Source organism: Ambystoma mexicanum, chromosome 10, assembly GCF_040938575.1.
Source record: "Ambystoma mexicanum isolate Mex_15411 chromosome 10, UKY_AmexF1_1, whole genome shotgun sequence".
NCBI lineage: Eukaryota > Metazoa > Chordata > Amphibia > Caudata > Ambystomatidae > Ambystoma > Ambystoma mexicanum.
In genome coordinates this window covers 887,698,371-887,719,684 of record NC_090932.1, presented here as the reverse complement: position 1 = coordinate 887,719,684, position 21,314 = coordinate 887,698,371, and the positions used below count along the sequence as shown (strand labels likewise).

Genomic DNA, 21,314 nt, shown 5'->3' with positions numbered 1-21,314 from the left:
GGCGCCACATGGGGAGGCAATGAGTTGGGATACTGTTGATCTGTTTGCACCAATCACGTTTCACTAACATACATTTAGCTCCAAAGATATGATGTCGTTTAACCAATGAGTTTTTGGGGAAACATGGAAAATATGAACAGCCTGAGCTGCACCTGTTTCCAGTAACTTGACCATTGTATTTGTAGTATACAACTAATGTTCGCTGTATGCCCAGATGTTATTTCTCATCAATCAGTTCCAGTCCACTGTTCTGTTTGATTTGTGCTTGCCCAGCTCTAGTAAAAAGCGTTTCTTGCCCGTTGTGTGCTCCTTTTTTATCACGATTTTATAAAGGTGGGAATCGGAGGACCCCTGATCCAATTTCATGAAACAGCACCCATCTCTCATAAGAAAGATGAGGTTGGTTGGGATGTTTGTTTTACATACACAGCAAAACAGTTCAACTGTATAAATTTGCCTGGCTTAAGTTCTTTGATTATGATCCACAACATAGCGCCACCATTCATCGAGGGCTCTGCATGCACATCGCCACATTCCATACAGCAAAGCACCCACATATACACATTGCCACACACCACCTATGCCATAACCACACAGATGTAGCTCTACATAACATAGTTCTCATTCCCTCACAGATAACATTCCCCACCTCCAACAACAGCACCACGTTCACAACCCCTCACTCTAGCTACTCAATGCCCCCTACAGGCACATTCGCAGACATCAAGCTGTGCCTCAAAGTCAGCTCACCACACTCCTGATACTGACTTGCGGCGGGGTGGGCAGATGCGTGAAGCTTGAGCACTGTTGACTCTGGGGCCGTGCTAATGTGCAGGGACTGTAGCTGGGCCAAGTAAATATGGTTAACTGTGGTGATGGGACTAGCTTACCCCCTGGACCTGTGAATGCTGTGACTGCGCTATCATTTTGTCTTGGAAACCATTGAGATACTCTGTCTTTTCACTTAATACCATCTCTGAATATGCCTATGTATATTGGACCTTTGGATCAGCAAGGCATAGATCAGTTTTCAAAAATTGATTAGCAGAGTTTTCCAATTAAAATGTTCTTGATTAGCAAATAAACATATTTGATTAGGAACGTTGTACAATATAGTTAATGTCACAAGAGTTGTATGTACCCAAGATATAAAATTATCAACAATACAACATTTTTGTGCACCTCTGATGTAACCCAATAGTGAAATGAGTGTCTGTAAAATGTAAACGTTAGCTGCATGAATGGACGCAAATAAATGAATAGCTATTGTAAAAAGGCTCTGGAAACAGTTTTCATTGCAAGGCTCTGATCAGCTGGTTGCAGCCGCGGTTGCACGTATGCGTGCCCCATCATTCCTGTGTAATCAGAAGTTCAGAAGTGCCAAAAATCAAAATGTTCACAATGTTAGAAGAAAGTCATAGCTGGAGACTAAGTACGTAGTATAGTACTGCAGGAGGCAGGGTAATTGTGAACTTCAGGTGGACAAGATGGCCCTTGACTGATATCAATTGTTTTCAATATAGCATTAAATACCACTTTCGGGGGAGGTCAGTGCCGGTAACAACCATGATTCCCGAGCTAGGTATGCCAAGTGCAGCATGCCAGCCCCGAGCACCCAGGAAAGTGGTATTTATCGCTATTAGCACTCTGGGCTGCTTTCTGGGATGCTGATACTTTTTTTGCTTGTTTGTAAGGGAACCAGCCTTTAAGCAATTCATGGTTCCCTTATAAGGAAACTACACATATGTGCGCAGTTGGAAATAACTAATTTCAGGACCTGGAGTTGGGCCAGTAGGTGCACAGGAGAGTGGGCAGGGGGTTGGCTACAGGGCTCTGGTGGAGCAGGGGGGGTTGAGGGGAAGGACTCCAGTGGCGACTCGCCCTGGGGCACTCTCCGAAGACAAGGTGAAGGCTGGGCAGAGGTGCAGGATGGTGGCAGAAATGCGAGCAACTACTGTAACGCTCACCTGATTCCCATAGAGGCGCTGGTCTTGACTGGGCGTATACCGTATCTTCAAAGGTGATGTGTAACACACGGCTGGCTCTTTGGGCTGGACCTCTGTGCACTGTATGTCTGACTCGAAGGGTAAGATGTCTGCAGATAGAAAATATGGGATTAATGAACTGGGTTATTGAATGTCTCTCTCATCTTCCCTTTCTCTTCTCCTGTAGAACCCAAAGGTTAACGCTCTCACCTTAGGTAAGTGAACGCCGTGCTCTCCATCTGCCTCGGGTGGGTTAGATGTGGAAAGGAGTAATGGCACGTGAGTATTAAAGTTCCCCAATGTCTTTAAACGCACCTTGTTTTGTCTTTCAGATGCGGGATGCAGCGCCGAAGGCCTCCGGAGCGTGCGAAGAGTTGGTAAGCTTTTGTCTTTCAGATGCCGGAATGCAGTGCGAAGACCTCCGGAGCGCACGAAGAGTAGGTAAGCCTTTGTCTTTCAGATGCCGGAATGCAGCGCGAGGCGTTGGTGACAGCCGATGGACCAGGTAAGTGAAGCGCTGTCACTGAAGACCGTAATGCTAACCTGTTCTTTCTTTTCTTTTTAGGTGTTGCTGAAGACTGGATTAAGGATGGTAAGCCTTTTTCCTTAGGCCCAGGATCAGATGCAGAAGACACGATGAGCGTTCTGCTGCAGAGGATGCAGAATAACGCAAAGCAAGATTCATCCATCGGGTGTGGTTTAAATAGCCTCCTGTAGGGCTTAGGTGTCTCCTTCCACAGCCACGCCTAGGTAAGAAAAGAGTTCCTGCTTTCCAGAAGAGTTCCAGTGTTCTGAACCTAGGGAGTGGCTCCTGCCCCACCCAACAGGAAAAGTAGTTCCAAATAGAAGAGGATCAGAGGCTCAACTGGCAGGCATGTAAGCAGCATGGTCTGCTGCAGGTAAGTCCACCCAAGCATTATGAGCCCGGCGCTTCCAGCGCTGGGACTGGGCATATTTATGAGCCTGGTGCCACTGGCGCCAGGACTGGGTCCAAAAGGTCCCAATTGGGACTGGTTGGCACTCGGAACCTGGGTTATGGATCTGCTTCCAAGGGAGTTGGGAAACCCTGACCTTTTGGAAGCAGAGATCATGACAGTACCCCCCCTCAAGGCCCCTCCCAAGCCGGGCTTCTCCAGGGGTTTTGGCTTGTCAGGAAATGTTCGGTGAAATCTTTTGATTAGGCGAGGAGCGTGGACATATTCAGCAGGTTCCCAGGATCTCTCTTGGGGGCCGTAGCCTTTCCAGTCAATTAGGTAAAATAGTTTAGATTTGGAGATCTTGGAGTCCAGAATGCTTTTGACTTCAAACTCGAGTTCTCCATCAACTAGGATAGGTTTTGGAGATTTAGTTAGTCGGGTTTGAGGTTGCACAGGTTTTAATAGAGAGACGTGGAAGACCGGATGTATCTTCATGTGCGGGGGCAAGTCCAACTTGACCGCTACTGGGTTTACTATGGTAGTGATGGAATAGGGACCAAGGTATCTTGGGTTGAATGTGCGTGGCCCTTTTAGAGGTAGATGTTTGGTGGATAACCAGACTTGATCCCCTACTTGATATTGAGGGGCTTCCTTCCGATGTTGATCTGCTCCTTTCTTGTATTGTTCTTTAGCCCTTTGAAGGTGAGAAACCGCTTCCTTAAAGGCTTGGGTGATTGTAGAATGCAGGTAGTCTACTGCTGGTGTTTCAAGATCTTGGAGGGGATCCAACTCCGAGGTTCGAGGGTGACTGCCGTATAAAAGAAAAAACGGGGTTTTCCCAGTTCCCGAATGGACAGAGTTATTGTAGGCATATTCGGCTATCCAAAGGATGTCTTTCCAAGTTTGTTGCAGCATGCAGCGTGAATACTGTTCCAGAGTTTGATTGGTCCTCTCGGTTTGTCCGTCGGTCTGAGGATGGTGACTGGTCGATAGTCTCACATCAATTTGAGCCGACCGACAGCAACTTCGCCAAAAATGAGAAATAAATTGACTACCTCGATCCGAAATTAGAACCGAAGGAAAACCGTGCAGTCGGACGATGTTTTCGAGAAATTCTCGGGCCAGAGTTGCTGCTGTTGGCAAGCCTTTGAGCGGAATGAAATGCGCCATCTTGGAGAATAAGTCCACGATTACTAGAATCGTATTGTATCCGGAGCATGGAGGTAGATCGGTGATAAAGTCCATAGAAAGCGTATGCCAAGGGCGAGGTGGGATGTCAATAGGGCGTAAGAGGCCTGCTGGTCTTTCCTTTTGACTCTTGTTTTGGGCACATACTCCACAGGACATTATAAAGTCTCTGATATCTTTTTTCCAAGACGGCCACCAGAAATAGCGCTTGATCTTTTCTGAGGTCTTGGCCATACCGGGATGTCCTTCCATTAAAGAATCGTGATAACAAGAGATTACGTTTTTCTGTAAATCTGTGCTGGGCAGGTATAATCGTTCTTGGAAATACAATAAGTTATCCTTTACTGCAAAGTCCTTTCCCTGCAGATGCCAATTCTGTATGTCTGCTGGAGTTACAAGTTGCCTGGCTTTATCCTTAACTTCCTCTATGGATTGTGTGGCGATGACACCCAGAATTCTTTGTTCGGGAATGATTGGTACAGGTTTAGGGTTGATCAAGTGATCTTCCATTCCCATCCGAGAAAGTGCATCAGCTTTACCGTTTTTTGTACCAGGTCGATAGGTAATTATGAAGTCAAACTCGGCAAAGAATAATGCCCAACGGAGTTGTCTAGGGGATTGGGCTTTTGCGGTTTTCAAATATTGCAGGTTTCGGTGATCCGTAATCACAGTAACGGTGTGTCGGGCCCCCAGCAGATAATGCCGCCAAGCCTTAAAGGCAGACTTGATAGCCAGAGGTTCCTTGTCAGTAATCGTGTAATTGATTTCAGGAGGCGAGAATTTGCGGGACCAAAATGCCACGGGATGCAACTGATTGGTTACCGGGTCCTTTTGTGATAGAACTGCCCCCATGGCAAGGCTTGAAGCATCAGTTTCCACGATGTAGGGGAGTTCGGGGCGAGGGTGTTTTAAGATTGGTGCAGAGATAAATTTAGTCTTCAAATCTTGGAAAGCTTGTTCCGCCTCGGTAGACCATTCGAAACGTTTGTTTTTCTTTAACAAGGCAGTGATGGGCTGGACTATTCGAGAAAATTCGGGGATAAACCTGCGGTAAAAGTTAGCGAAGCCTAACATGCTTTGCACACCTTTTACGGAGGATGGTGATGGCCATTTGAGAACTGCATCGACCTTCTTTGAATCCATACTCACTCCGCTAGGTGATAATATGAGTCCCAAGAATTCAACTTCAGTCACGTTGAAAACACATTTTTCCAACTTAGCGAAAAGTTTGTGTTGACGCAATCTTTCGAGGACCATTTTCACGTGTTTCCGATGTTCAGATTCCGATGAAGAATAAACGAGGATGTCGTCAATGTAAACAACAACACACACATCTATGAGCTCTCTGAGGACATCGTTCATAAAATATTGAAAGGCGGCCAGGGCATTGCAAAGTCCGAAGGGCATGACCTGATATTCAAATAGCCCATATTTGGTGCGGAAGGCCGTCTTCCATTCATCGCCCTCTTTTACTCGTACCAAGTGGTAGGATCCTCTAAGATCCAGCTTTGTATATATGCATGCTTTTCTGACTTGGTCCAGGAGTTCAGGGATCAAAGGTAACGGGTATCTATTCTTGACGGTGATCTGGTTCAGGGAGCGATAATCTATACAAGTTCTAAGGTCTCCTTCCTTTTTTGGAACGAAGAACAAAGCTGAAGAAGCAGGGGACTTGGAAGGACGAATAAACCCATTTGCCAGGTATTGATCCAGGTATTGTCGAAGGTGAAGGTTCTCAGGCTCGGTGAGGGCATAAATTCTACTACAAGGAGGAGTAGATCCAGGTATCAGGTCTATCTGGCAGTCATAAGACCTATGAGGAGGTAGAGAGTTAGCCTGATCCTTCCGGAAAACATCTTGGTATTCTAGGTATTTGGGAGGTAACTGGGGAGTCTCTGAAGAAATTGCTGCCAGTGCAACACCAGGTGGAAGGTGACAAGTAGAGATACATTCTGGAAACTGGACCGTTCTTGCTCGCCAATCGATCAGAGGATGTAGAAGGAAGATTTCCCCCAGGTGCGGGTAACGGGGTCTGTCCGGCTTGTGACTGTAGCAATTGTCTAGCGAGATCATCTGTTCGCTCCTTGGAAATAATCAGTTCCCTTCTTAGAGCGTTCGTTTCCTGACGGGCTGCATGCACTTCTGCCCTTAGTTCCCCAAGTAACTGGGCTAGCTGGTCGGTATCCGAGGTTTCCATACCGCCTGGACGGGAGCTTTGCGGTCTGTAACGCTCACCTGATTCCCGTAGAGGCGCCGGTCTTGACTGGGCGTATACCGTATCTTCAAAGGTGATGTGTAACACACGGCTGGCTCTTTGGGCTGGACCTCTGTGCACTGTATGTCTGACTCGAAGGGTAAGATGTCTGCAGATAGAAAATATGGGATTAATGAACTGGGTTATTGAATGTCTCTCTCATCTTCCCTTTCTCTTCTCCTGTAGAACCCAAAGGTTAACGCTCTCACCTTAGGTAAGTAAACGCCGTGCTCTCCATCTGCCTCGGGGCAGGGTGCTGTAACCAGTTTCTTCACTGGATAAGGGGAGCAGGCCTCTTGACTCCAGAGGACTGCTGTCCGTCGTTTACTGCACGAACGGTAAGTTTCAAGTAATTCTAATGTCTTTAAAAGTCTTTAGGAATGATGTCTCTTGTTTTGCAGGGTTCCGGCGATGGCGGATGACTAGCTGAAGTGAGTTGAAGATGGAGCCCGTGTGATGAATAGAAGAGCCTAGAAACACGTAAGTAAGCGCTTGTTGCCTGCTTCACGATGCGCTCTAACTGTCTTTTTATTTTGCAGGTACAAGTTCGGAGCGGCTGCAGGGTGCCGGAATACCCTCTGGGTTAGATGTGGAAAGGAGTAATGGCACGTGAGTATTAAAGTTACCCAATGTCTTTAAACGCACCTTGTTTTGTCTTTCAGATGCGGGATGCAGCGCCGAAGGCCTCCGGAGCGTGCGAAGAGTTGGTAAGCTTTTGTCTTTCAGATGCCGGAATGCAGTGCGAAGACCTCCGGAGCGCACGAAGAGTAGGTAAGCCTTTGTCTTTCAGATGCCGGAATGCAGCGCGAGGCGTTGGTGACAGCCGATGGACCAGGTAAGTGAAGCGCTGTCACTGAAGACCGTAATGCTAACCTGTTCTTTCTTTTCTTTTTAGGTGTTGCTGAAGATTCAGGATGGTAAGCCTTTTTCCTTAGGCCCAGGATCAGATGCAGAAGACACGATGAGCGTTCTGCTGCAGAGGATGCAGAATAACGCAAAGCAAGATTCATCCATTGGGTGTGGTTTAAATAGCCTCCTGTAGGGCTTAGGTGTCTCCTTCCACAGCCACGCCTAGGTAAGAAAAGAGTTCCTGCTTTCCAGAAGAGTTCCAGTGTTCTGAACCTAGGGAGTGGCTCCTGTCCCACCCAACAGGAAAAGTAGTTCCAAACAGAAGAGGATCAGAGGCTCAACTGGCAGGCATGTAAGCAGCATGGTCTGCTGCAGGTAAGTCCACCCAAGCATTATGAGCCCGGCGCTTCCAGCGCTGGGACTGGGCATATTTATGAGCCTGGTGCCACTGGCGCCAGGACTGGGTCCAAAAGGTCCCAATTGGGACTGGTTGGCACTCGGAACCTGGGTTATGGATCTGCTTCCAAGGGAGTTGGGAAAACCCTGACCTTTTGGAAGCAGAGATCATGACAACTACTTGCAGATTCTGCTTGCATTCCAGGCCCTCTGATTGACCAGCTCTCTCCCCCCAAGTGCTAATATATAATGCAATTATAATCGCAGAGCAAAGCAAGCTCTGTAGACTAACCACAGTATATGGTATTGCAGTAGGCCTGTAAATGTAGAGACTGGATGGAAGTATTGATCGCTACTTTTCAGGCGGTAAGATGGCTCAGCAGGTTACATTTGTGTTGCTGTGATCTGTGTCTGGTCTGCAGGTCGCAGGTTCATATCCCGGCAACGCCAACTCTGCCTTTCATCCTTCTGAGGACAATAAATGAGTGTCAATTTCGAATGGGTACCAATATTAATTTATGTAAATATGTCCTGTTTAAAGCGCTATATAAAAAAAACAAATTATTATTATTTGCCTACACATCTAGTTAGCTTTGAGTATTCATTATTCAAGAGACTAAGCAGAGTGGATGTCGTAGCAGGCAGAGAACTGGGAAAACATGGTGGAATATTGTAGTTTGTGAATATCTCACTTTCAGTGTGAGAAGATTGAATGTCAAGGAGTTTGGATTGAGTACCAGTTGAACAGTTGTATGCAATCAAAAGGTCAAAGAACTAGGTTTCCATCAAAGCACTTGTACGCATGATCATGTGCACTCATGCTAGCCAATAGGATGTACCTTTGCCTATAAAATCTAGTGGACACTGAGATTTAGAAACATAAACACGGAGACAGTGGTTTACAGTAGAAATATTGTAATTCTGCATTATATGTCAACTTACATATAATTTAGGCCTGGAATTAATATTTTCCAGAACAGCTTTAAGACTCTGAGGTGAGCATTATGCTTCTTTCTTTAATTCAACATTAACAATAGAAGCTCAGCAGCAAGAGATTAGCATGGCAAAATTCATGAATAAAAACAACTTCCATATGTGCTGAAATCCTGAAGACAAAATGTTCAGAAAGTGTCAAAAATAGTCCAAAGTATGTTGGCGCTCCTAAGGAACTCTATTTCCCATAGCTCCTTGAAACAATGAACTATGGCCACTCAACATGTGACCTATAGCAGCCAATCCACTGTAACCTTGGCCCTTCAAATGAACGCAGCTCTTCCTCCACTTCCCCTTTCGACGCTGCGAACTGTGAGAACCAACTGGAAAAGAAATCCATGCTGCAGAACTACTCGCCAGCTGTCACTGCTGCGCTGAACTCTTTCTCATTTCAAGAGGGCTTATCTGACATTCCTGCCGGAAAAGAAAAACATCAAAGGGTTACTGGGTAAGAAAGATAACCCTGTATCAGAGATGTGGGAGGGAAAGAATTAATGTAAGGGTGAAACAACAACTTAGATGCTTTACAGAGGAGAAACGATAACGTTAGGCAATAACAGGTTAAATACCCATATGTCCTCCCACTAATGCATGCAACTGAATTTCTTTACTCGGGTGGGATAATGCTAATAGAATCAAGAATGTTCTTAAAGTTATTTTGGAAAATCATCATTCTATGTCAAGACTGGAGGCTCACATTAGGCTTGTTTAAAGCTTACTCACCACTACGGTAGCCGGTTGCACCACCGGTTTCAGGTAGAACTGTTTGAAAACCGACTCTCCTGCCCAGTCAACCATCCTCATGATTTCCTCCTGTCTGACCCCCACCTGAAAGACTTTGGAAGCCATAGCGCCGAACTGAGAGATATCAATTCCAGCCTGTCCAAGAGTCCAGTGTACCCAGCGATCTAGGATAGGGGCGGAAACAGCCTTGTGTGGTTTGCGGAGGAGACCAGCAGCTGACCTCTGTTGTCAGCCGTAAGGGTGGAAGTCACCTCCTCTGAAGCCTTTAGGCATTTCACTACACATAACTTAGACTGCTCACTAAACGCCGGATATGAGATCACTCTTCAGTGACATTTAGCTCTGATGTTGGAGACTCTCCTGCAGGACACTAGGCACAGCAGAGTGGTAAGCTTGCCTGAGAGCGCATGCAGGAAAACTCCTCATTATGCGCCCAGGAGAGAAAAATGTTGATTGCGGTATTCACGTCCCCGAGCTTGTTGTAATGGCCCGGTGGTGGTACTGTTAACCGGACCCCTTTTAAGCATTCTGCACACAAGGTGATGCTCACTGGCGGTGAAGTCCTCTACAAGGTCCTGCCCGGCTGAAATCGCAGAGCGGTAGGTGTCCACCATTCATTAAGGTAAGCCGCGCTCTACTAGGTTGGCAAGGAAGTTTAGAATCTCGGCTATAGGTGCTGAAACTGGATGGAAACCCCGCCCCAAGCACCAGCACGCCTATGCACCCCATAAATTTGTGTATCTCTTGGATGTTGCAGGAGCCAGCTCTCCTCAATGAGGCTAACACCTCTGCATGAAATGCCAGGGACTCTCCATCTCGCCCTGAAATCCTCCATGCTGCTAGGGTCAAGGACCCGCATATGAGGATGGGATGGTGTTCCCCTCTCGGACCCAATAGCAGATCCTGAGTCTGGGTTAGTAGTATTGGAAAATCCAAAGAAAGTTCCAGAAGAACTGGATACCAGGATTGAGAGGTCCAACTTGAGCTACGAGGACTAGCTAGGTTTGCTCCTGATGGGCCTTCGCTAGGGTCCTTGCTATCATCGTAAACTGGGGAAAAACGTAAGTGATCCCTTTGTTCCACTTCTGAAGGAAGGCATCCACCACAGATGCTGCTGGGTCCAGCCTCCAGCTGAAGAACGCTGGCAACTGGGCGTTGAGGCAAGAGGCAAAGAGGTCCTTGGACAGGGGGGCCCCCCATATCTGCTGCAAGTGAAGGAAGACCTGTCTGCAGAGTTTCCGGTCGCTGTAATCTGACAAGTGGTGTGAATGCCAATCTGCCACTTCGTTCATCAGCCCGGGAAGGTATTCCACTGTCACAGATATCTGGTGCTGCAGACAGAAGTGCCAGAAGTCCTTGGCTAATTCTGCCAGAGGCTTTGACCTGGTGCCACCCAGATGATTGATGTATCTCACTGCAGATACGTTGTCCATCTTGAGTAGTATGCAACAGCTTACTCTGCCTTTGGCAAAAGATCGAACTGCGAAGGAACCCGCAAGAAGCTCCAGACAGTTGATATGCATCTCCAGCTCCTGAGGCAACCATTTCCCTGGAAATGCACCTCGCTCCCCATCCTGTGCAGCTTGCGTCTGATTCTATCACTATGTGCCCTTCTGTTCCAGACTTCCATGTGTGTCAGTCACCAGTGCAGTTCCGTTCTTGCCTCGGGTGACAGGGCTAGACACTGTGCGAACGAAAGATTGTGCCACAGATGCTGCCCTTTTAGCCTCTGGGGCTAACGATAATGCAGAGGCTTGGGAAAGATAGCCTGAATGGGATCACTCTCGGCCATTACCTTAGAGAGATGGTGTCTTTTTACAGAAGCCTGCGTATTTCGCAGTGAGTAGTGTGCACTTTGGAGGACGGGAGTCAGAGCTTGCAGTCCTGGTGTCATACTATGAAGCCCAGGAACTCCAGGCTCTTCAAGGGAACTAGGGCTGATTTCTCCCAGTTGATGAAGAAGCCTAGGCCGTGAAACAGATCTATAGCAGCCTTGGCCTGTTCACTTGCTAGGGCTTCACTCTGGGACATGATGATAATGTCTTCCAGGTGTACAATGAGCCTTATTCCTTTCTCCCTGAGATGGGCGACCACCGGCCGCATGAGCTCGGTAAAAGCCCTGCCGATGAGTGTGCACTTTGGAGGACGGGAGTCAGAGCTTGCAGTCCTGGTGTCATACTATGAAGCCCAGGAACTCCAGGCTCTTCAAGGGAACTAGGGCTGATTTCTCCCAGTTGATGAAGAAGCCTAGGCCGTGAAACAGATCTATAGCAGCCTTGGCCTGTTCACTTGCTAGGGCTTCACTCTGGGACATGATGATAATGTCTTCCAGGTGTACAATGAGCCTTATTCCTTTCTCCCTGAGATGGGCGACCACCGGCCGCATGAGCTCGGTAAAAGCCCTGCCGATGAGAGCCCAAAGGACAGGCTCGTGCATTCCCAGTCCTGACCCCTCCATGTGAACCTCAGGCATTTTACGTGCTGTTGACAGATGGTTACTGCCAGATAAGCGTCTTTTAGGCTAGATGGACCAGCCAGTCGCCAGGCCTCAGAATGTCCCTGAGCATGTGTATTGCCTCCATCTCGAAGTGATGTTAGAGAATAAAGTAGTTTAGGGCTCTGAGATTTATTAAGGAGCGAACCTTCTCTTTCCTGCGTATGAGGAAAATGGGGCTGAAGAATCCGACTTGTTCTCTGCATGGGCGGATTGCGTCTTTGCTGTGCAAGATACATACTTTGTCGTCTAGCGCTACTGTGTCTGCTTGAGACATTACTATCTGCATGTGCCAGCGTGCTTGGGTGGGTTCGGAGAAGTCGTTGATGTGGAAACCCCTTGCAGTGTCCCTGACCCAGGCATCTCCTGATAAGGAGTCACACGCTTGCGTGAATCATGCTATCCTGCCTCCTATGGGCACTTGCGGTGCTGGAGCTACGCAGCTGGGACCCACCTGTATTCTGCTGTGCTGGCTGTCTTGCCACTCTTCTCCATCCATGACCCCTGCCTCTTCTTCTGGAAGGGAAGAAGGTGTCTGTTCTGTCTTCCCAGTAGGATGCTGGTCTCTTGATTGATGGGACCAAGGAATAACAGCTGGAGGAGCTGCCCCAGCCTCATCCGGCCAGTGTAAAAACCTTTGTCGAAAAAACCCTCTTTATTGAGGCCTGTGAAGGTTCCTACAAATGTAGCCAATTCCTTGACGAAATGTTTGCTGAATAGCAATCCCTGGCTGCTGGTGCCCTATTCGGTGGTGAAAAGCTCCCCTAGCTTGGGGTCTATTTTCATGAGTATTCCTTTCCTGCGCTCTGCCGAAATGTCACAGTTTGCATTTCCATGCAGGCAGAGTGCTCGTTAAGTCCTTCCTGACAGGTGACAGGGTCATTAGCCTTTCTCGTGCCCAAGGCTTTTTCGGAGAGGTCCTGAAATTTCGCTAGTGGACCCATAATATCCAAGACCTTGTCCTGGCAAGAGCTCCAGGCCCTATCGATCCGTTTTTTAGGATCCCTGCTGTTCTTTCCAAGGAAGGTGATCATTTTAGCATCAAGCTCAGGGGTGAGCGCCACCTTCCCTGGAATGTCTGGGCGGGGGCATTCCGCCCATAACTTGGCTCAGACTTTATCTTTATCAAAGGGCTGGCGGAGCCTGTTCTTGATGTAGTCCATTGCTCTGGATGACGGAGCCCAGTCCGAACATCTGGGGTAAATCAAGTATTCTTGGACAAACATATGTACTGAAGCAGACTGCTCATTGGGTATCTGTTTGAGAATGGGGCCTGCCACATTCTCCTGATGTGCTGGGACTTGACCCATCTCCTTGGTCATCTTCGTCCTCAGTAGTTTGATCATCATTTGTGCCCTGTTGATAATCCTCCAGGCTTGAGGGTCTGTCACCCGTTTTGCTCTCCCCCGGGTCAGAGGGTCTAAGGGCGGAAGGGGTCTCCTTCCTTTAAGAAAGGCTTTTTTAAGACTTGAGAAGGCATCCGTAATAGCAGCTGTGGCTTGCTCTGTCAGGCTCAGGGGGTGGGGGCTCAAAGAGCCATCTTTCCTCTTTAGAGCCGGTGTACTTCGCCCTGTAGGAGCGCTCTTCCTTTTGGGAGTACTCTCCTTATAATTGGCAGGGACACCCCTGAGGAGCACCTCCATGTTGTCAAGACGTAGTCGAATTGGGACAAATATGTCTGCCACAGCTCTTTTAATAGTGGTCTCAACTGATGACCCTAGGGCTCGCTTGAAACTGGCTGCTAGGGTAAAATCTTGCACTGAGGAGCCTTCCTCTTCCTCCGACTATTCCTGGTCAGCCTGAAGGGTGTACTCCTCTGCCATAGTGTATGGTTTAATTTATTCTTTGCCCTTATACATATATATATATATATATTAAAGTCTTTAGGCAAGGTATCAATGTGCAGAGCTGTTTGTATGTGTGTGTATATATATATATATATATATATATATACCTGGAGCCAGCTGGGCATGCCTTCTGATCTGTTGTCTTTTATCTCTTTTTTTTAATGAAATATTCTGTTTATAAAGACCTAGCATTCGTCTAGAGTCTCCGGCGCTCGGCGATCATTAGTCTCCTTTGATTTTAAGGAAACACCTCAATGAGGACCGGAGAAAGGAGAAAAGGAAGGAGGAAAGGACCTGCGTGGAATAAGGGCTGCCCCCGCTGGACGCTTACGCTGCGATCTCCTCAGGAGAAATGAAGCAAAGGCTGTGCAAGGCTTCCCGCTTCTCCCGGCACCTCAACAAAGTGTGGTGGTGCGGGGAACTTGCACAGCACGCATACTCTGTATTGTACTCCCGGAGGGAGTGTGAAAGAGAGACCGGAAACAGCGGCCGCGTGGGCGTTCCTGCTCTTCCCTGGCATCGAGCCGTGTGGCTCAAGTTGATCGCCCCTTTATGGAGCTTGGTGGCGCGAAGACCTGGAGAGGCCTCAAGAATTAAATAAAGCGCACGACAATTACATTGTCGGAATAGGGTACACAACTTTACAGTAGTGCCAATACAAATAAAACACCATTTGAGAGAAAACACCTCACAGTAAGGAGTTAAAATAAAGTCCACTTATCTCTTGCTGTGACCAGCAAAGAAAGAGGAAGTGGAGGAAGAGCTGCAGTTATTTGAAGGGACAAGGTTATACTGGATTGGCTGTTATAGGTCACATGTTGAGTGGCCATAGTTCATTGTTTCAAGGAGCTATGGGAAATTGAGTTTCTTAGGAGCTCCAACATACTGTGGACTATTTTTGGACACTTTCTAACCATTTTCTCTTCAGGATTTCAGCACATATGCAAGCTGTTTTCATGTATTAACTTTGCCATGCTAATCTCTTGCTGCTGAGCTTCTATTGTTAATGTTGCATTAAAGAAAGAGAAGCATAATGTGAGCCTCCGGTCTTGACATCGAATTGCAGGACTGTCTTTTAAAAAAAATAAAGTTGGCACCTGCCTGTTTTTGCCAAACAGAATGTAGTTAGCTTAATAAAAGTATCATTGTGATTACTTCTGGTTTGCAATTATTTGAAAAAGGAGGACATTTTCTTGGCTAGCCCTCCCACACATGCCATTGGCACTTTTATGAATGGAGGAGAGGATTACTGCTGCACTCTTTCTTCATTGGCCCCTTCAACTTGCAGTGAACATACAAGAAATTGGGGCAAGCCCTGAAAGCTAGAGAGGAATTCAGGGTGAGCTGTGTTTTCATTGAACAGGGTAATTTAAATCGCCAGCTGAACTATATAAGTGTCAATTTATTCGGCAAACCTAGAAATGACAAAATGCTATGCAACACTGCCTATTTTATGCCTTGTTTAGTAATAATGGGCTCAATCTTTGAGAGGGCAATTCCTTTGATGAGGGAGGCCACTGGACACCAAAGGTTGTAGTGGCAGAAACCAGGAGCAAATATTTGATTTTGGTAGTACAGTTGATTACTGCTAATGCACCTTTTGTTAATTGCCAGTATTATGTGTTTCTATATATTTTTGTGAAACTAATGCATTAGACCCTACATCTTCAGTGGGATGATGCCTATAGTAGAGAGATCGAACCAAGGGTTCCTTGCTCCACGTGGGTCAATGTATAGTTTTTGATTAAAGAAAAACAGGGTCTCTTAAGAAGTTGCTACAGGAGAAAAATATATATATATATACGCTGCAACTGCTGTAACGGTGCTCCGCTCCAAGTATTTTTTTGTTTTGATTTCAAGGATCCCCGCACAGATGTGGGCAGGCACAGCAGTACACTTTTTGCAACACTTGATCTTACTTCTAAATACTTAACGCGTCTCGTAACTGTCTCCAGCAACCCCCCTGCTCCCCTTACCTGAGTTCTAGATCATCTTGGCGCATCTCTGTGGGAATTGACTGTGGGATGAAAAGACAAAGGTAATGATGATTCCTCAAGACCACGAAGGAAGAAGCACTAGGTTACACTAACTTTGAACACACGCAAGGAAAGGCAGACAAAGAAATGCTGGTGTACGGTTTCTTTAGTTGATATTTAGATATATCCTTTCTCCCAGATCAGCAGCAGTTTTTAAAAATGTGTGTTACAAAAGGGGAAATCGCAAGATGCTATATACACTATCAGAATCCCTAAACCTAACCAGCAAAAGAAAAGCCCAAAACACTAACAGGGTAATTCATAGAATTTCGCAGAAAAGTGTCGCAAGCGGCTGGCGCAGAGTGTCCGCGTGCGATTGTCTGCGCCAGGCACGTGCGCTAAAACCGATTTCCGCGCACAGCGTATTCATGGATTTTAGGCTCCCAAACCAGCCGTGGCGCAGAGTATCGCAGCGACCCTGCAGCAGCGCCAGTAACGCCCCCAAGAACGCCCTCGCGCAAGGAAAAGCCATCAAAATCGCAAAATCATCGCAAAGGGCTGCGCTAACCCTGGACCAGTTTACAGGGCTGCCAAACAAGGAACGCAAAGCGGGTAACGTGCATATCAGGGGTAAGCGTGAAGTTATACACGCGATTAGCCAGGCTGCCAGGGTACGTGTATTTCAGGGGTGCGCGGGAAGTTCAACACGCGATAGTCCAGGGAACGTGTATTACAGGGGTACGCGGGAAGTTCAACACGCGATAGTCCAGGGAACGTGTATTACAGGGGTACGCGGGAAGTTCAACACGCGATTGTCCAGGGAACGTGTATTACAGGGGTACGCGGTAAGTTCAACACGCGATTGTCCAGGGAACGTGTATTACAGGGGTACCCGTGAAGTTATACACGCGATTAGCCAGGGTACAAGTATTACAGGGGTACGTGGGAATTATCACACGCGATTTGGCTGGGTACGTGTATTACAGGGGTACACGGGAAGTTCTACACGCAAATCGGCTGGGTACGTGTATTACAGGGGTGCGCGGGAATGATCACACGCGATTTGGCTTGGTACGTGTATTACAGGGGTGCGTGGTAATGATCAGACGCGATTTGGCTTGGTACGTGTATTACAGGGGTGCGTGGGAAGTACTACACGCGATTGGCCAGGGTACGTGTATTACAGGGGTACGTGGGAATTATCACACGCGATTTGGCTGGGTACGTGTATTACAGGGGTACACGGGAAGTTCTACACGCGATTCGGCTGGGTATGTGTATTACAGGGGTGCGCGGGAATTCTCACATGCGATTTGGCCAGGTACGTGTATTACAGGGGTGTGCGGGAATTATCACACGCAATTAGGCTGGGTGGGTCCTCACAGGTGTTCCCTGTACACCCTCCACGGCCCCAGCAGGCAGCCCACAAAACAGGGGACTACCCTGCACACCTGCTCATGTCCCCCTGCACCCCCAGCCCCCAGCAGTGCAGGGTCACCCTCCACCAGGCCCCCACTCATGTCTCCCACCACCCCCACCCCCCAGCAGTGCAGGGTCACCCTCCACCAGGCCCCCACTCATGTCTCCCACCACCCCCACCCCCCTGCCACCATGGGCAGCCCCCACCAGGCCCCCACTCATGTCTCCCACCACCCCCACACCCCAGCAGTGCAGGGTCACCCTCCACCAGGCCCCCACTCATGTCTCCCACCACCCCCACCCCCCAGCAGTGCAGGGTCACCCTCCACCAGGCCCCCACTCATGTCTCCCACCACCCCCACCCCCCTGCCACTATGGGCAGCCCCCACCAGGCCCCCACTCATGTCTCCCACCACCCTCACCCCCCAGCAGTGCAGGGTCACCCTCCACCAGGCCCCCACTCATGTCTCCCACCACCCCCACCCCCCAGCAGTGCAGGGGCACCCTCCACCAGGCCCCCACTCATGTCTCCCACCCCCCCCCCCACCCCCCAGCAGTGCAGGGTCACCCTCCACCAGGCCCCCACTCGTCTCCCACCACCCCCACCCCCCAGCAGTGCAGGGTCACCCTCCACCAGGCCCCCACTCATGTCTCCCACCACCCCCACCCCCCAGCAGTGCAGGGGCACCCTCCACCAGGCCCCCACTCATGTCTCCCACCACCCCCACCCCCCAGCAGTGCAGGGTCACCCTCCACCAGGCCCCCACTCATGTCTCCCACCACCCCCACCCCCCAGCAGTGCAGGGGCACCCTCCACCTGGCCCCCACTCATGTCTCCCACCACCCCCACCCCCCTGCCACCATGGGCAGCCCCCACCAGGCCCCCACTCATGTCTCCCACCACCCCCACCCCCCAGCAGTGCAGGGGCACCCTCCACCAGGCCCCCACTCATGTCTCCCACCACCCCCACCCCCCAGCAGTGCAGGGTCACCCTCCACCAGGCCCCCACTCGTCTCCCACCACCCCCACCCCCCAGCAGTGCAGGGTCACCCTCCACCAGGCCCCCACTCATGTCCCCCTGCACCCCCACCCCCCAGCAGTGCAGGGTCACCCTCCACCAGGCCCCCACTCATGTCCCCCTGCACCCCCACCCCCCAGCAGTGCAGGGTCACCCTCCACCAGGCCCCCACTCATGTCTCCCACCACCCCCACCCCCCTGCCACCATGTGCAGCCCCCACCAGGTCCTCACAATCCCCAATCATGTGCGTAATGGTCAGCCTCCACAGCCAAAAAGCCCTACCAAGTAACCCATTCACCCACATGGAAATGAAAACACATGTTACACCCCCAATGTTCATGAAGCAAATGAACCCATCTCCGTCACACACAGATTTTCAAATTGAATGGGAAAACACACAACATGACATGCATGAAACCAATGAGATGAAACCACACAGTGAACAATGGAAAATAAAATGTATTGGACAAAAATACGAATGGTAAATAAAGAAAAATAACTACAATGTAAATGTGAAAAAATAAGCTGCATGTCCGCATAAAAACACAAAAGTAGAAAATCAAATCCATAAAATTTTGTCCAAAGTGAAATGTAAAAACTCTCCATGCAACAAAGAACTATGTACAAAAATAACAAGGGTCCATCATCACAACTGAACTAAGGAAACCTCCTAAAAAACCTACCTAAATATCAACTATATACAAAAAGTGGAGCAGTGTCCGTCGACTCCAAATCATAAGAAAAAACAAAGGAAACCTAAAACTAAAGAACTATATACAAAGGCGGTCCAGTTCCATGGCCCGAGGGTCCGCAGGGACGACGCCGTGTCCTCCTCCAACCCCCTGCGGATTGCCTCGAGGCACTCGGCCCGCCTCAGGGCCCTCCGCATGGAGTTCTCCGCCCTGACCATTGTGAGCCGCGCCTCTTCCGCCCGCCGCCGGTCCGCACCTATGGCGTGGCCCAACCGCTGCCACACGGAAGACACTCTCTGTCCTGGGTCCTTCTGCCCTCCGGCCGATGCCTGCCCCTCCGATGTCGAAGGCCCCGAGCCTTCATGGCTCCCACCATGTTGCTGCTGCTGCTCTGCCTCTGCCCGTGCACTGCCTCCTGCTGCCTGCACATCCTCCGCCGGCTGGGGTGCAGTTGTTGATGTGGCCACCCCTGCTGGACGTCCGACTCCCGACTGTGGCAGGGATGCCTCCTCCACCAGCCTGACCGCACTGTCAGAGGCAGCTCCACAGGGCACCCAGGTGACTGATGGGTGGGAAGATGGCACAGAGGACGACTGGCGCGTAGGGGGTCCAGTTGAGGAGGGGGTCGGAACAAGCCCCATCAGACGGAGGAATCCGGTCTGGGTGACCTGTCCCAGCAGGCTGACGTGGTCAACGAGCCATTCGAGATGACGTGCAGTCTCTCCATGAAAAGACTGCAGGTCACCTCGCATGGCCCGTTGACGCAACGCCACACCAGCCAGGACAGGCTCAACCCGGACCTGGATAGCCACGTCCGCAGGCAGAGGAAGGCCAGTTGACGTCAGCTCATCCCCTGCCTGGAAACGGGTCTGGACGTAGGCATCCCTGCTGGTGCAAGATGATGCAGGGACAGGATCGGGGACAGGATTGCACACAGGCACCTCCGCGGCGGCCTGTGCTGCCTCCTGTCCCTGGTCCTGGACTGCACCACTAGCACCAGTGGGATCCCCACCTCCAGACCCCGTCTCTGGTGCTTGCACGGCCTCCTCCTCCACCAGACCCCCCACCAACCTGGATGACTCCGTGCCATCTTCCCCTGTTGGGCCCTGTGGGGTCCCAGCTGCCCCTTCTGCTGCCGAGGAGTCCAACTCCAACCTCCGCCTCTTGGACCTCCCCCGGCAGCTGCGGCCTGGGACGCGGCACCGGACTCCTCACTCCCCGACGAAATGACAACACGGGAGGGGAGCCGGGCCTTGCGTCTCCGGCTGGCGGTCGGATCCCCGCCGCTGTGCTCCACAGCACCTTCTCCGCCCTCTTCATCAGTTGACGCTGCAGACAGGGAGAAACAAAACACAGGCATCAGGGCACTGTACAATGGACACATACACACATGACAGTTGCACATGAGTGGCATTGGCAAACCTCAGACATGTCATCACAATCCCCAACACACATGTCATTGCAACTCGCACACATGAGCCATACCACAGCCATATCGCAACTGCCACCACCATCCATACACATACAACAGCATGAGCAGCCAAAGGTGACCCAGACATCACATGCAACACAGGAAGTGCACCACACATGTACACACACCACCACACTTGCATGCATGTGTACACCTCTGCCAAGTGTCGCACTGTTCAGACGGGCATCCATGTCACATCTGCCAATCAGGCTTACACATACCGCAGTCACATGCATCCATGTTGCATCACTGTTGCACCCTTGTCAAATACACACACATGCACATGTACACAGTGCTCATACATGCAGCCCAATACAACATACATGCGTGACATCACGGACATGTCTACTTACATACACATACATACAAACATGTGTGCACGCACAACTGCATTTGCCATGCAAGCCTACACACACAAGCACCATCCATGTCTCACACATTACAGCCCTCGCATGTGTCAGCCCCACGGCCATGTACACCCCCACCCATACTCGACCCCATACAAACAGATGTGCAACCTGCACAATACCGAATAATCACCACACGCACTGCTCACAATCAGGATGCATGTACACTCACCGCTCGACTCCAGACGGGTCTGCTTCTCCAGGACCTGGACGTGGAGCGCTGGGGATATGCGTTCCAGGACCCCCATCTGTTCTTCCAACAAGTGGCCCCGGCGCCCCTTGGCATCCGCTGCCTTCAAGAGGCGCCGGGCCTTGTTCAGGGTCCTGGACCTGAAGTCCTCCCAGCGCTTCCTGACATGTTGTAAGTCCCGGACTGCCACCCCCTCCGCGTTGATGGCAGTCACGATGTCAGTCCAGATCCGAGTCCGTCCTTCCTTGTCGGCGCGGGAACTTCCGAAGAGGGCATCATACTGCCCCAGGACTTGCTCCACCAGGACACCAACTTCGGTGGCACTGAAGCTGGTGCCCCTCTGCCTCTCTGGCCGGGGGTTGTCAGTGGTCACAGATGGTGTTTGCCCCGACATGACAACCCCAGAGGCAGGAGTGGGTGGGCAACTGGGTCCTGGGGCTGGGCTGTGGAGCGATGGAATTCCAGTCGGGAG

At 50.0% G+C, this 21,314-nt stretch overlaps 1 protein-coding gene and 1 long non-coding RNA gene across 3 annotated transcripts in view; one reads left to right on the top strand and one right to left on the bottom strand.

Moving 5' to 3' along the window:
• Positions 1–21,314, top strand: part of LOC138491837 (anosmin-1-like) — a 550,452-nt gene that overhangs the window by 466,513 nt on the left and 62,625 nt on the right. The gene's annotated exons all lie outside the window — the stretch shown is intronic.
• LOC138491838 (uncharacterized) overlaps positions 8,533–21,314 on the bottom strand; it is a 238,042-nt gene continuing 225,260 nt past the window's right edge. The window contains exons 2-3 of the long non-coding RNA XR_011276092.1: positions 15,644–15,684; positions 8,533–8,996 (exon numbers count right to left, since the gene is read on the bottom strand). This is a non-coding gene — a long non-coding RNA (uncharacterized lncRNA). The remainder of the gene's footprint in view (positions 8,997–15,643; positions 15,685–21,314) is intronic.